Source organism: Hyla sarda, chromosome 1 (genome assembly GCF_029499605.1).
Source record: "Hyla sarda isolate aHylSar1 chromosome 1, aHylSar1.hap1, whole genome shotgun sequence".
Classification (NCBI taxonomy): Eukaryota; Metazoa; Chordata; class Amphibia; order Anura; family Hylidae; genus Hyla; species Hyla sarda.
Window position 1 is genome coordinate 600,564,756 of NC_079189.1, and position 14,425 is coordinate 600,579,180.

The 14,425-nt window shown below is 43.9% G+C and overlaps 1 long non-coding RNA gene across 2 annotated transcripts in view; it reads right to left on the minus strand.

The window, feature by feature from the left end:
• The window catches only part of LOC130297378 (uncharacterized), a 28,903-nt gene extending 14,795 nt beyond the window's left edge, over positions 1-14,108 (minus strand). The window contains exons 1-6 of one of the 2 annotated variants that reach the window (XR_008849499.1): positions 12,841-14,108; positions 12,543-12,689; positions 9,692-9,861; positions 8,552-8,819; positions 4,407-4,623; positions 1,292-1,689 (exon numbers count right to left, since the gene is read on the minus strand). This is a non-coding gene — a long non-coding RNA (uncharacterized LOC130297378). The remainder of the gene's footprint in view (positions 1-1,291; positions 1,690-4,406; positions 4,624-8,551; positions 8,820-9,691; positions 9,862-12,542; positions 12,690-12,840) is intronic. The other variant, XR_008849500.1, reaches the window with a different exon arrangement.
• Positions 14,109-14,425: the final 317 nt, after the last annotated feature.

Here is a 14,425-nt window from a genome sequence, read left to right on the forward strand (position 1 = left end):
CCACTCACTTTACCGTAAAATATATGGCGCAACAAAAAAAAAATACTATTTGTGTGGAAAGTTAAAAAGAAAAATCGCAATTTTGCAAATTGTGAAGGTTTTGTTTTCACGACGTACAATTTACGGTAAAAATGACATGTGTTCTTTATTCTTTGGGTCAATATGATTAAAATGATACCCATGATAATATACTTTTCTATTACTGTTGCGCTTAAAAAAAAAAAAAAAATCGCTAACTGTTTAACCAAATTAGTACGTTTAAAATCCCTCTATTTTGAAGACCTCTAACTTTTTAATTTTTCCGCATAAGCGGCGGTATGAGGGATCATTTTTTGCGCTGTGATCTCTACTTTTTATTGATACCATATTTGCTTATATAAAACAAATATGGACATAGCACTGATCAGTATTATAGGCAATCTTCTGCTCTGGTCTGCTCGATCGCAGACCAGAGCAGAAGACCCGTGGAAGGCAGCGGAGGCAGGTGAGGGGATTCTGGCTGCCATGCTGGATGATCGGATGGCCGCGGCAGCGCTGCAGGCGATCCGATCATCCATGTTAGTGACCGCGATGCTGCAGATGCCGTGATCTGTATTGATAACAGCATCTGAGGGGTTAATGGCGGACATCCACACGATTGCGGATGTCCGCCATTACAGGCGGGTCCCTGGCTGCTAGTGCGTTATGTACCAGCTGGTGCGTTAAGTACCAGCTCACCAAGACGTACATTTACGTCCTGCTTCGTTAAGGGGTTAAATCACTCGTGTGGCGCAAGATAGATTTTCTGAAGGAGTGGCCTTCACCAAGACATAATTGGACCCTCTTAAAAACCCTGGTGATCTTGTTGGTACTATGTAAACCACATAGAATGTGCAAAAGACTGAAAGCATTAATTTTTTGAGTAATTATTCTTCGGAATATACACAGCTGATAAAGCTGGAGGGAAGAAACCCAACCTTAAAAAAATACTGTTTGGGGGGGGGGGGGGGGGGGTGTTTCCTCAAATCAACTAGTAAATGCCCATAAGGCTCTCATGTGACATCCTCAAAGGCTTCTAAAAGGAAATATTTTTTTCCAGGGTACATTTGTCTAGCTTATGTTAGAATTTGCAATTTGTCACCAGGTTTAAAAAAATTAATTAATTAAAAAACAACAACATTGTCAGATTGTCGGGGTAAGACTAGCAGGACCATAAGTGTAAATACCAAGAACTTTTTGTTTTGTTTTAGGATATTGTATGTTCATCACAGAAATTTGTCACTAGCGCTCTCCATGAGATCAACAATTTTACCTTATTGGGTGGAAACAGATCATCTATAGATTTATGCAGTAGGCCTTCAATAATTTTAATGTTTGGAAAAGACAGGTCCTCAGTTTGTCAACACCTATAAAGCCAAAACAGTATTATATCGGGAATAAGTGATAAATGAGTCCCAGCATTGTGCATCAGTTGTTTTACAAAATCTCTTTCCAGAGTTGGATGGCCCCACTAAAATACATGAAAAAGGATGTTGTAGCAAAGTTTCCACGATGCTAATAGTCAAAGAGCGTTGCTGTAAAGACAGATCCAGAGCTTTTTAGCTACATTAGGTTCCAAAAGGTAATGATTTAAAATCCTCCAAAAAGTGTTTTTGCACAGACCTCCTGTTTCCATGATCCAGAACTTCTTTAAAAGGTCTGCAAGTTCGTCTGAAAAAGAGGGACATAACTGATCACTACATTAGATACTAAAAGGTAATGTTGTAAAATTATCGAAACAGTGTTTGTATATACACACACCTTTGTGTCTTGCCCTTTTTTTAAATGTATTTATCTTTTTATCAATGAGTTTGTGGTAGCCCTTGGGGGGGGGGGGGGTATGGTAGTGGTGGTATGGTATCTGTATATGAGGGGGTTAATATTAACCCTGTCACTCGTGAGGCCAGGTGAGGGCTGGTATTACTGAGGTATAGCTTCGGCCTATCGCCGCCCTTCCCAGGAACGACATATGCAGGTACTGACTGAAGGTACACACTGGAGTTAAACTTGAACTGAAGTAAACTTTACTCTTGAACTTTAGGTACATTCAGAATACAGTTACAGTCTCTGCAATACACTTCTATAGACTTCAATGACTGAAAGTTGCTGCGGACCTTGCGTCTTTTGCAGGTTAATAGAATCAAGGTAATTGGTGCGTGGATCCGTGCAGAAAATGTAGAAAAATGCTGTGGTGGCGCTTAAAAGGAATTAACCCAAAGTCGTGGGTATAGGTATGAAGTAAATAATTTAGTTTTACAGCATACAGAAATCAAAGAAAATAAAGCAAGAATCATTTCGGGAGTCACAGCTCCCTTTTTCAATTGCAGGTGGTTGCTGTGTGGCCAGGTGACAGGTGTGGCAGTTTAAATACATGAGAAAATGGCACCAAACCAGATGAGCTGGTGACGTCATGTGGGATGGATGCCGGGGCCAGGTGTGGACTGGGCAAGAGAGACCTACATAGTACAACATTTTCAATAAAAGATCATGAAAACCACGTAAAACATGAAAAAATGCATAGGTATAGTATTTTACAGGAGGCGTATTTAGAAGTTCAAATAGTAGAACCTTGAGAAATGTCCGTAGTAACGACCAATCAGGGAGCTGCCGGTGTCCGTGGGACCAGTCAGGAGGCAGTAGGCGGAGGCTGTCATCGCTGTGTTGGGCTGCCGTGGCAGGTGTTTGAATGGAGACGAGCCTCTTAAGGCCGATTGGTCGCTTGCTGTGGGATATTGTAAAGGCGACCAATCAGTATCGTGCCATACATGACTGAGTATAGTTACACTGTCATGGGCGAAAGTCCGTGTGGAGATGTCGTCCAAAGATGGGCATGGGGATAGTGGGCTAGATTCTGATTGGCTCACTCGATCTCACGGTCAGCCTATCAGAGGGGGGGATGTATAGGTCCGGGTTCCAGGTTGCTGCCGCTGGTAGCGGTAAAGTGTCTTTCAAAAATGTCAGCCAATCGCTGCTAGGGTCGTCCGGGCGGTGGCCAATCTGAGATGGGACGTGTATGTCCTCTCCGGGAAGTTCCTAGAGGCATCGGCGGCAATTCTTTTTTGAAGAGTAATTCTTTTTTGAAGAATACGACCAATCGCTGCTGAGCAAGTCAAAAAAGAATTGCCGCCGATGCCTCTAGGAACTTCCCGGAGAGGATATACATGTCCCATCTCCGATTGGCCACCGCCCGGACGACCCTAGCAGCAATTGGCTGACATTTTTTAAAGACACTTTACTGCCACCAGCAACCTGGAACCCGGACTTATACGTCCCCCTCTGATTGGCTCACTCAATTTCACGGGCAGCCTATCAGAATCTAGCCCACTATCCCCATGCCCATCTTTGGACGACATCTCCACACGGACTTTCGCCCATGACAGTGTAACTATACTCAGTCATGTACGGCACGATCCTGATTGGTCACATTTACACTATCCCACAGCAAACGACCAATCAGCCTTAAGAGGCTCGTCTCCATTCAAACACCTGCCGCGGCAACCCAGCACAGCGATGACAACCTCCGCCTACTGCCTCCTGATTGGTCGCTACTACGGACATTTCTCGCGGTTCTATTTGAACTTCTAAATACTCCTGTAAAATACTATACCTATGCATTTTTTCATGTTTTACGTGGTTTTCATAATCTTTTATTGAAAATGTTGTACTATGTAGGTCTCTCTTGCCCAGTCCACACCTGGCCCCGGCATCCATCCCACATGACGTCACCAGCTCATCTGGTTTGGTGCCATTTTCTCATGTATTTAAACTCCCAAACCTGTCACCTGGCCACACAGCAACCACCTGCAATTGAAAAAGGGAGCTGTGACTCCCGAAATGAGTATTGCTTTATTTTCTTTGATTTCTTTATGCTGTAAAACTAAATTATTTACTTCACACCTATACCCACGACTTTGGGTTAATTCCTTGGAAGCGCCACCACAGCATTTTTCTACATTTTCTGCATTCTACATACGGACCCACCTCTGGGCTCAGTCCTCCCGCTGCAGGCCTGCATACCAAGCTACCATCACCGTCAAGGGAAACGCTACCCTCCACCCGGGTACCTCCGCTTTTTTCCGCTATATACTGCAGGACTAGGAAGGGGCCAACAGGCACCGGGAAGCACCGACACTCATTCAGCATAGCAGAGTTTGTAGTCTGTTCAGAAGGCACTGTGTGTTCAACAAAACCAGATTGCTGTACATTTTTCATGATCCTACCGGATCTAATTTTTGACAGAGATTAAGCAGAGCTGCATTCGTTTTGTGGATTACATTTACTTGCAGTTCTAGGTCTTGGTAAAAAAAATAATATCAAAAAAAGAAAGCACACGTTAGAACCAAAATAAATATTTATAACAAATTTCTATTAAACAATTACAAACACACCTCTAATGCAACTGGTTTCAGCTGCTTCTGGAGGTCCGGCAACTCCTGCATCCCATTTTGGTGTTGCTCCTCCAGCTTATTCACCACCTTCTCCAGAAGCCGCTGCTGCTGCTCCATCATTTTTTTTTTTTGCTGTTTTTTTAATTTTTTTATTACCAGCATTGCTGCTTTGACATCCTGTGCAGCTGGATTATCTTTGTTTTTAATTTAGAGAGAACTGTTAGGATTAACAAGAAAAAAAAAAATTTAACTTACTTTCAATGAAGATTAAGCTGTAATTAGTGCATTGTGTGGAGTATTTGTTAAAGCACTGACAATTTACATTACAATTCATTAGTTAATGGTATTTCTGATGATTATATAGTTGGTTAGTTAGTGTTAGTTTAGTATAGTTTAATGTGATTTATAAAGATGAGCAAATCGAACAAATCCGAATTTGGTGGGAATTTCCTGAGAAAGATCTTTACAGCGGCGAATCAATTCACCTGAAGCCCACAGAGAGAGACAGGCGACACCTAGAGACAGGCGACACCTAGAGACAGGCGACACCGAGAGACAGGCGACACCGAGAGACAGGCGACACCGAGAGACAGGCGACACCGAGAGACAGGCGACACCGAGAGACAGGCGACACCGAGAGACAGGCGACACCGAGAGACAGGCGACACCGAGAGACAGGCGACACCGAGAGACAGGCGACACCGAGAGACAGGCGACACCGAAGGAAACCCTGTTGCAACTGTACTGGGGTATAATACTCTTAGTGCTCACATTAACAAGCCCCTATTAGCTTCAAAGGCCTAGTCACCTGCTTGTAACGCCTAACTCAGGTGTAACCGTACTGAGGCGTATTTTCCTTTCCAAGAAACAGTGTGCAGCTCACAGCTACAAAAGGTCCGAGCCTAGATCGAATGTTTACCTATAACCCTAGGTGCTATAAAAATGGTGGCGTCCTGGAGGTTTCAGATTTTTGCTTTATTTATCTAATCAAAGATACTAGTGCATGATTGTGGTAGAATAATATATAACACATAATATATATATATATATATATATATATATATATATATACACATATACACACACATATATATTAGGACGGGTGGTGTATTAGTACCCTGAAACGCGTTTTGATTGAGGACTTTTGAATACGCACTACTACTGCAAGAAATTTTCCATCTTTGGAAAAGCTATTCTTCTGTTGCCCGGACTGCAAAGCAGCATCCCGTTCATGCACTTTCAAACAGCCGGCCTTTGCTCACAACACCACACCCCACGTGGACCTTCTCCTGACGCAAGACGCCACTCCGCTGGAGCTCTGGTCTTGCCGATCGGACTAACAAGCGTCTTTTCTCCACTAACCAAAATGGAGTGTGGCAGCGGTGCAGTGTAGACTGTGTGTTATAATCCATCTTACGGCCCGTCGCAGACTGTGCCAGCCGTCCTCCTGCTGTCAGAGCTGACCTCATACAGAACGTCCACAGCATATTTGGTGAGATCAATAAGTACTTCTATATAAAATTCTTTAGATACGTATCTTGTGTCAATGACTGGAGCATTTAGGCCAATAGCCACAGACATTTATCCATCTGCTGCCACCAGTGCCGGAGTAGTATATGCCGGATTAAGTGATATTCAACAGAACTTTCATCTACCACCTTGTTCCAGCATGATATGGACTCTTAATATATATTTTATGCCTATAATATACATTAAGTGCAGTAATAGTATGTATCTACAGTTTTTAGTTAGTATAAAATAAATCTCATTCAGGATTTGAAGCACTGTCTCCTCATTATTTATATATACCATATACCAACTACCATATACCTACTACCATATACCTACACCCACACACATACACCTACACACCTACACACCTACACCTACACCCACACACATATATATATACATACACACACACACACATACACACACACATATATACATATAGAGTTCAACAAAAAGGACCGCACTCCCGAGGTGTCCATGGGTGCAAGCTGGTCGGGCCCAGGTCAAGAGCCCCCACAAACAGGCAGCAAAGCAAAACAGCAGCACTCCGATTTTAGATGAAAGCGTGTCAGGCTTTATTCATCAGATGCCACGACGTTTCAACCGTCTCTCACGGTCTTTGTCAAGCTTGACAAAGACCGTGAGAGACGGTTGAAACATCGTGGCATCTGATGAATAAAGCCTGACACGCTTTCATCTAAAATCGGAGTGCTGCTGTTTTGCTTTGCTGCTATACACACACACACACACACATACACACACACACACACACACACACACACACATATACATACATATACTCTTACCACAATCAAGCACTGGTGAGGTCCTGGAGGTATCGGATTTTGGTTTTATTCTATTCTTTATCTAATCTAAGTGTAATATACACACTCAGCGCTTTTAAGTTTTTTTCTTGTTAAACTCATAGGGGTCGTGGGGCTAGTTATTGCTAAAAGGGGTACTCCGCAGCTGCTGGGGACCCCCGGGATCGCCGCTGCGGCACTGCGCTATCATTGCTGCACAGAGAGTTCGCTCTGTGCGTACTGACAGGCGATACAGGGGACGGAGCAGCGCAACGTCATGGCTTCGCCCCTCGTGACATCACGGCCCATCCCCTTAATGCAAGTCTATGGCAGGGGGAGTGATGACCCCACGCCCCCTCCCATAGACTTGTATTGAGGGGGTGGCCCATGACGTCACGAGGGTCGGAGCCGTGACTTAACGATGCTCCGGCCCCTGTATTGCCCGTCATTACGTGCAGAGCGAACTCTCTCTGTGCAGTAATGATAGCGCAGTGCCGCAGCGGCGATCCCGAGGCTCCCCAGCAGCGGGACCGCGGCGATGGATAGGGGATAAGATGTCTAGGGGCAGAGTACCTCTTTAAAGGCCATACATACCTAGTCCCCTAATTTCCTATCCTATGTGTAATATATACGCACTCAGCTGTTGTCCTGGCACTTCTCTGCCTGACATACTTGTACATGCACAGAGCAGTGGCAAAGGCCTGAATTCATCAGGTAGAGGTCGCAGCAGAGTAGGGGCGCGTGGCAGCAGGAGTCACAGCGAGAGGTCCGAGCTCCCGGTGTCAGCTAACGGTCGTGTCTCAACCAGCAACCCAGCAGCAGTGATTGATTGGTTCACTCGGTCATCCACTTAATCCCAAGTGACTTCCAACACCCCCAGTCAACGGTCGGTGGGTTCCTCAGACTCAACCCTCAGTTGGCATGGCCCTCATGCTGCTGCTGCCACTTCAAGGCACTGTCATTGTGCCGCCATATGGTCTCCTCATGCTGATGCTGCCACCTCCAGGCTCTCTCATTGTGCCACCATATGGTCTCCTCACGCCGCCACCTCCTGGCTGTCTCATTCTGCCACTATATGGTCTCCTCATGCTGCCGCCACCTCCAGGCTGTGTCATTCTGCCACTATGCTGCCACCACCTCCAGGTTGTGTCATTCTGCCACTATATGGTCTCCTCATGCTGCCAAAACCTTCTGGCTGTGTCATTCTGCCACTATATAATCTCCTCATGCTGGTGTCAGATTAAATTAAACTTTTAATGTTTATCTATTTAAAATCTTCAAATTAAAAAAAATCTAAAATTTTTTCAATTGTGAGGTCCTATGGTCTCGTCATTGTGCCGCTATGCTGCAGTGATTCTAATAGCGATGCCTGTAATCTGCATGTTCTACTCAAGAATAATATTTTAGTAACACAGCACACTCCCTATGCGTGATACGGCAACTTAAAGTGTTCTACACCCCTATTGAGGCTCTGTAGCCTGGAAATAGCAGTTTTTTTTTATAGAGATTCACCACAAATAAAGTCAGATTGAACCGAATTTTTTCGGAAAATTTAGCGAATCGTGCAAATCTAATTTTTCTAAAATTCTAATTTCTAGAATCACTTGGTTAGTTAGTGTCAGTTCAGTATAGTTTAATGTTATTTAGTTGGTTAGTTTGTGATAGTTATGTAGAGTATAATGTGATTTAGTTGTGTATGCAATGGTTTTTATGTAGATTAATGAGTTAGTGTCTTGTGTTATATATTACTGTATTGTGTGGTTTTCCCTTCATTGCTGGCCTTTTCTTCTTTACAACTTATAGATACAAAATTTTAATACACATATTTACCCTCCTGGTGGGGGCGGCAGTGGGCAACTTCCTCCTCCTCCTCCTCAGGAGATGGGGGGCGGGAGTTGCAGCTCCTGACAGGGAGAAGCTTCTTCGGCCTCCACCTCCACATTTTCCACCACATCAGGTGGTGATGGAGCAGGTGAATGATGGGAGGGTCCTGCCTGCTGTCCGTTGTCATCCTCCTCCTCTTCCTCCTCTGCCGACACTACCACCACCTCCATCTCCTTGCTTGATCTCTGCCGCTATACAGAGTGAAGTGGATCCCCTGTAATCACACAATGTTCAGAATATAGACAAACAACTTAGAACTCATAAATGCAATTTCAACCCTTAATGACCAGGCCATTTTTCACCTTTCTGCCCAGGCCATTTTTAGCAAATTGGGCATGTCACTTTATACGGTAGTAATTTTAATCTCACAATGGCTAGGATAAGTAAAAGCATTTTAAAGGAGATATGCAGTGAAAATCTTTTCTCTCATCCTGTACCCAGTCTGCAAAAATAAAAAAACTTTAACTCACCTTCCTGCGTTCCCCGGTTGCGGAGATATCGGCATCCCATTCCTCCACTGATGGGCTCTGTGCTTCTTAGGTTCGAAACGTTACACTGCGGTCAGCGTATGGCCAGCCACAGTGATGTCCTGCCTTGGTCATGTAATGAGCCAGCCAGAGTTCCTTACATAACAGTGCGCTCAGCCCGTCACCGGCCAAGGCGGGACATCGCTGCGGCCAGTGATAACCTTGGACTGTCACAGTACTGTCAGTGTAAGAAGAAGGAAGACAAGCAGCAGTGGAGGAACAAGATGCACATATCTTCGCAACCTGGGAACGTAGGAAGGTAGGAAGGAGAGTTAAAGTTTTTTTATTTTTTATTCTATTTTTTGCAGCCTGGGCACAGGATGAGGTAAAAGATTTTCACCGCATATCTCCTTTAACTTCTTGTTTACAGGAGGCTTTGAGCTCTGCTTTAAAATCGAAAGTTTTTTGTTTTTATGTATGCCCTTCCATAAACTAGTTGTCACCAGGCATCATATATAAAACACCATATCACTATCGATCTATGAAGCACATTTTCAATTTGGGTAATGTACCTCCCCCACTTTTTACTTAGTTTCTTACAACAAAGTAAAGGTCATACCTTTAAAGTGAACAATGCTGGGAGATACAACCTGTAAATTTACCACTGGTAAAGAATTGCACAGTCATGTGTACGGGTTTAACCCTCAAATTCCAAGGAATTGTTGTGGCCTAAATACAATTAGGAATATGGATGTCGGTCTCCTGCATGCATTCGAAGTCATAGAAAACCTTCAGAAGTACAAAGCAAAGGAAAAATGTCATCTAAATATAGCAGACAGGGTCATCAAATTTATGCATATTGGTGCCACACAGACTACACCGCAAGTCGCTACACTGGTGCTTTTCCTCTGATTGTACACAAAGTGTCAACATTTGTCCCAAAATGTTTTAAGTGTACAGATAGAGTTCTCTATAAAATTAATATTTTTCATACCATAGTAATGGACATCATCGTGCAAAATATACAAATTTTTGTCTAGTTTTTTTTACCTATGAACATGAAAAAGTTATTGGTCGTTGGCTGGTGGGCCATCTATATAAGGTTTGTACTCATTATGTTTGTGTATGACTAAGGTCCAGTCTTAGGACCGAAACACGTCACCCTTGTCATGTTCTCCTGGTCTTTGTAGCTTTTATTGGAATTAAAGATCCTGTTTTCTGATACTCGCGCTGGACACCTTGCCTTTGTACATATATATATTATACACTATTCCTTCCGAAATGCAAAACAAATTGTGCCCCATAGATTACACACTAGTGTCCCCATATATTATATATTGTGCCTCATGCCCTCCATGGTCACCCACACCCCATGTTATATACTGTGCCTGGTGTCACTATCCCAAGCATCCTTTACCCCCCCCCCCCCCGCCCCCAAACGCCCCTTCACGTCACCCTCCTCATTAACCCCCAACCCCTGCATTACTGTGCCTCCTCATCACCTCCACCCCTCCAAACCCCACATTACTGTGCCTCCTCATGTCAGCATCATCATGATTCATGATGGGGGGTTGTAGTTTAGCAACAGCTGGAGGCTCCTCGTTTGGAAACACACTGCCAAAATGGATTAACCCATTTTTTGCGCTTTTCTTCTCTTTTCAGATATGTGTATGCTGAGGATAACTATGGATTTGGTGGACTACGTCGATGACCTGCTTTTTTTTAAATTAAATTAAATGTCAACGAGGACTTGTGGGGACTGTTTTTTGTAATTTTTTTCTGCATGTTTTTTTTATTTACTTTTCAGGCTTAGTAGTGGATGTTGTCTTCTAGACGGAATCAATTACTAATCCGGGGCTTAGCATTAGCCCCAAAACCCAGGGGTGCTGAGAAGTGCCAGTACGAACAGGCCCGGAGCATCAAATATGGCGCTCCTGGGCCTAGGTAGTAACAGGTGGGTGCTATTTAGGCTGGGGAAGGCCAGTAACAATGTTCCTCGCCCACCCTGGTAATGTCAGACTGTTGCTGCTTGGTTGGAACGTGTGTGGTTCCCAGTGTTTTCATTCTCAGCCAGATACCAACCAAGCAGCAACAGCCTAATTGGGAGTTAGCACTAGCTGGTTTTGGGGCCAACGCTAAGCCCGGCTTAGTAATGGTATGTCTATAAGACAGCTTCCACTACTAAGCTTTAAAGTAAACAAATAAAACCACACAAAAAATATTTTATTACAAAAAACACTCCCCCCACAACCAGCCCTCGTTCATTTTTATTACATTTTTTAAGAAACGCAGGTCATCGATGTAGTCCACAGGATACACGTATCTGAAACAAGAAGAGAAGCACAGAAAATTGTACATTACAAATTTTTTTGGTGCTCTCCACTGGGGAGAGCACACCTTAAGCAGTGTGTTCCTAAACCGCCTTTGGCTGTATGGGAATGATGGGAGTTGGAGTTTAGCAACAGCTTGAGGCTACTTCTTTGGGAAGACACTGTCAGAAAGGATCCGTTCACATTATACATTTTTAAACTTGCCATTTTAAAACAAAAGGGCATGCTAAAAACAATGTGAACAGAGCCATTCTTACCACCATCATTGCAGGCTGCGAGTGTCTTCTTGTGCAGCTCCACCTCTAGTGATTTCCTCGCTAGAGGTAGGGCTACACAAGAAGCAGCCCAGGCCCGAAACAAGGTGGTAAGTAAACCTCTATTCACTTTATACAATATGCAGCCATCGATATTCCCCCTCTTCCAATGAGTTCCTTGCTGGGCCAGCACATAGCCAAATACCAGCCCCCCCCCCCAAAGCAGTTGCACTCATCGGATGGTGAGGGGTGCTACTGATAGATGATTTGGGTGCTACTTCTAGGAGGATGGTGCTGCTGATGGATAAGGGGGTGCTACTGCCAGGACATCCCCCCCCCCCCCCCCCAAGCAGTATCACCCCCAACAGCCATCAGCAGCACCATCCTCCTGGTAATTGCACCCCTCGTCATCTGTCAGGTGATGGGGGTGCTACTGCTGGAGGGAGGTGTTGCTGGTGGAACAACCCCCCCCTTGGCAGAAACCTCAAACTTCCCTACACGCATGCATTTGACAACTCGTTTCCAAGGGAAACCCCTTCTTCATCAGGCCCATTTACATTTGCTCAACAATTTGTGTTTTTATACATACAAATTAAAATAATGGCGGGAGATTTGAATTAATCACCAAAAAGGCACCCAAAAACTTGAGGGACAGAAATGATCGCTCTGATGGAACATACAGAACTGGAAATAAAACTAAAATTGCCGCTAACAAAGAGCATGGAATACCACGCAACCCTGCTACTGAAAATGAGTGCCCCAACACTGAAGCATCCACAGATCATCCCGTGCCCTCAATACATGTTCTAATTTACCTCCATTACCTTAGTCACAAGCCAAAATGAATAACAAACTGTGCAGAATACAAAGAGACTCCCACACTCACCGCAACCACAGATGCCTCACGGCTCGACCTCGGAACCCTCCATGGACGGGACGACAGGGCTGGTGTGGGGCGCTCAGAGGTGACTGCCGGCGGTTTCGCGCAGCATGATGCGCTTCTTCCGGCCTCGTTCACATCATTGCGCTGTGCCTATAAAACAGAACAATCAGGTGACTAAAGTGATCATGTGACATGGACAGCAGATCCAAGTATGATACCTAAATAGCGACTCAAAACTCCAAATAAAAATCATAATATCATGGAATGAGAAAAACATCTCCATTTTTGGGAAACTCCTTACCTGAAGTAGAACTCCAGTCTATCATTGAGACTTAACGGGCCCTGGGAATCCAGCTTCAGTATCCAGCTGCCTCCGTTTGAAGTAACCAATGCCTCCTATCACCTTCCCCTCAAAATCTCAATTCACTGCAGTCACTATTCTGTACCTCCTGCATATGCTGTACAAAGCTTGGGAAGCCCCCTCTTACTCTCACAGAATACAAGTGCTATCTGACTTACATGTAACTGTCTTTCAGTTTTCCCTATGTAGAATCTAGAGCTTCTAATAATAGGTAGCACACAAAATAGTTACCTCCCAAGATGCCTCTTGTCACATTACTATTGTATCTACATTGGGGACCAGAACCACATCCAACATATTTCCAACAATTGAGTGTACCTGGAACAACCACCAGAAGATTGAGAACTAGACAAAATATCTTACTTGGTACGTGGTGTGTCTAGCAGGAAGTGGGCAGTATGATTTCGCAGGACATAACGCTTAATATTGCGTGTACACCTTATGGATGTAGAAAGTAAGATTTTATCATTTGATATCCAACAGGTAGGGTCAGCATTTCCTCTGTTAGGCTTCAAAAAGGTGGCATGCAAAAATAGAAAATATTTCTCTTTCAGCTCACCTCCTCCACGATCTGCGTGGACTTCAAGCCAGGCCTGGCTTCATACGTGTCAGCAATAGAAGAAAGGAATAGTCCAGCAGTGCCTTAAAATGTTGAATTTTATTCTTTCCTTTAAAATAAAGAGCACACTCCAAACACCATCACCATGCCGGCAGGCAACTCACATGGACGCGTTTCGAACGCATGCACGTTCTTGATCACCATAGAACCTGTGTGCACCCTACCTCCTAAATACCTGATTCAGGAGGGAGGAGCACATTCAGTAGAAAAAAAAATGTGTAACAAACATTAAGATAAAAAGACAAACAGGTATACTTTAAAACTTCACCGTTGCATTTTCTTAAATGATCGACTCACCTGTCACCACCAATGTCTCCCAATAACTAGAAGCTCGTCATAAACATTGGAGGCTACGGAGGTGACAGTATAAGGATCAGTGGTGTGTGAATACATCTTCACCAGGGGAGGAAATTCTAATTAGGTTCTGTTAAAGACATTTGATGAATCGCAATTCAAATAACGCACTGTGTGAATTGATGTGCATATAGGTGTTTCTTAAACCTTCTTGCAAACCAGGGGAGATCTGAAAGTTAGTTCCTAGCTGCAACGAGGTGTAAGCAAATACTAGATTATTAGTAGTGCAACATGAATTCCCTTTTGTTCAAACCAAGGGGAGCTCTTATTCGCAATGTGTATTGCCAAAAGGCTTCACGGCTGAACAACTTTCTTTGCATGTCACCTCCTCTTGCAGCTTTATTAACTCTTTCGATTCCATATGCTTTAAAACTTGCTACACTGCCATTGTGAACGTGAGAGAAATGCAGAGATGCACCCGATTTATTCCTATTGCTCTCAGTTTTGACCGCATCGTATAAAGTAAGAGACATCAACAGAAATAACCTTCATAGAAGTCAAAATCCTTATTTTTACCCGGTTCAGTCCAGGACTGAGGGAATTGACAGATTC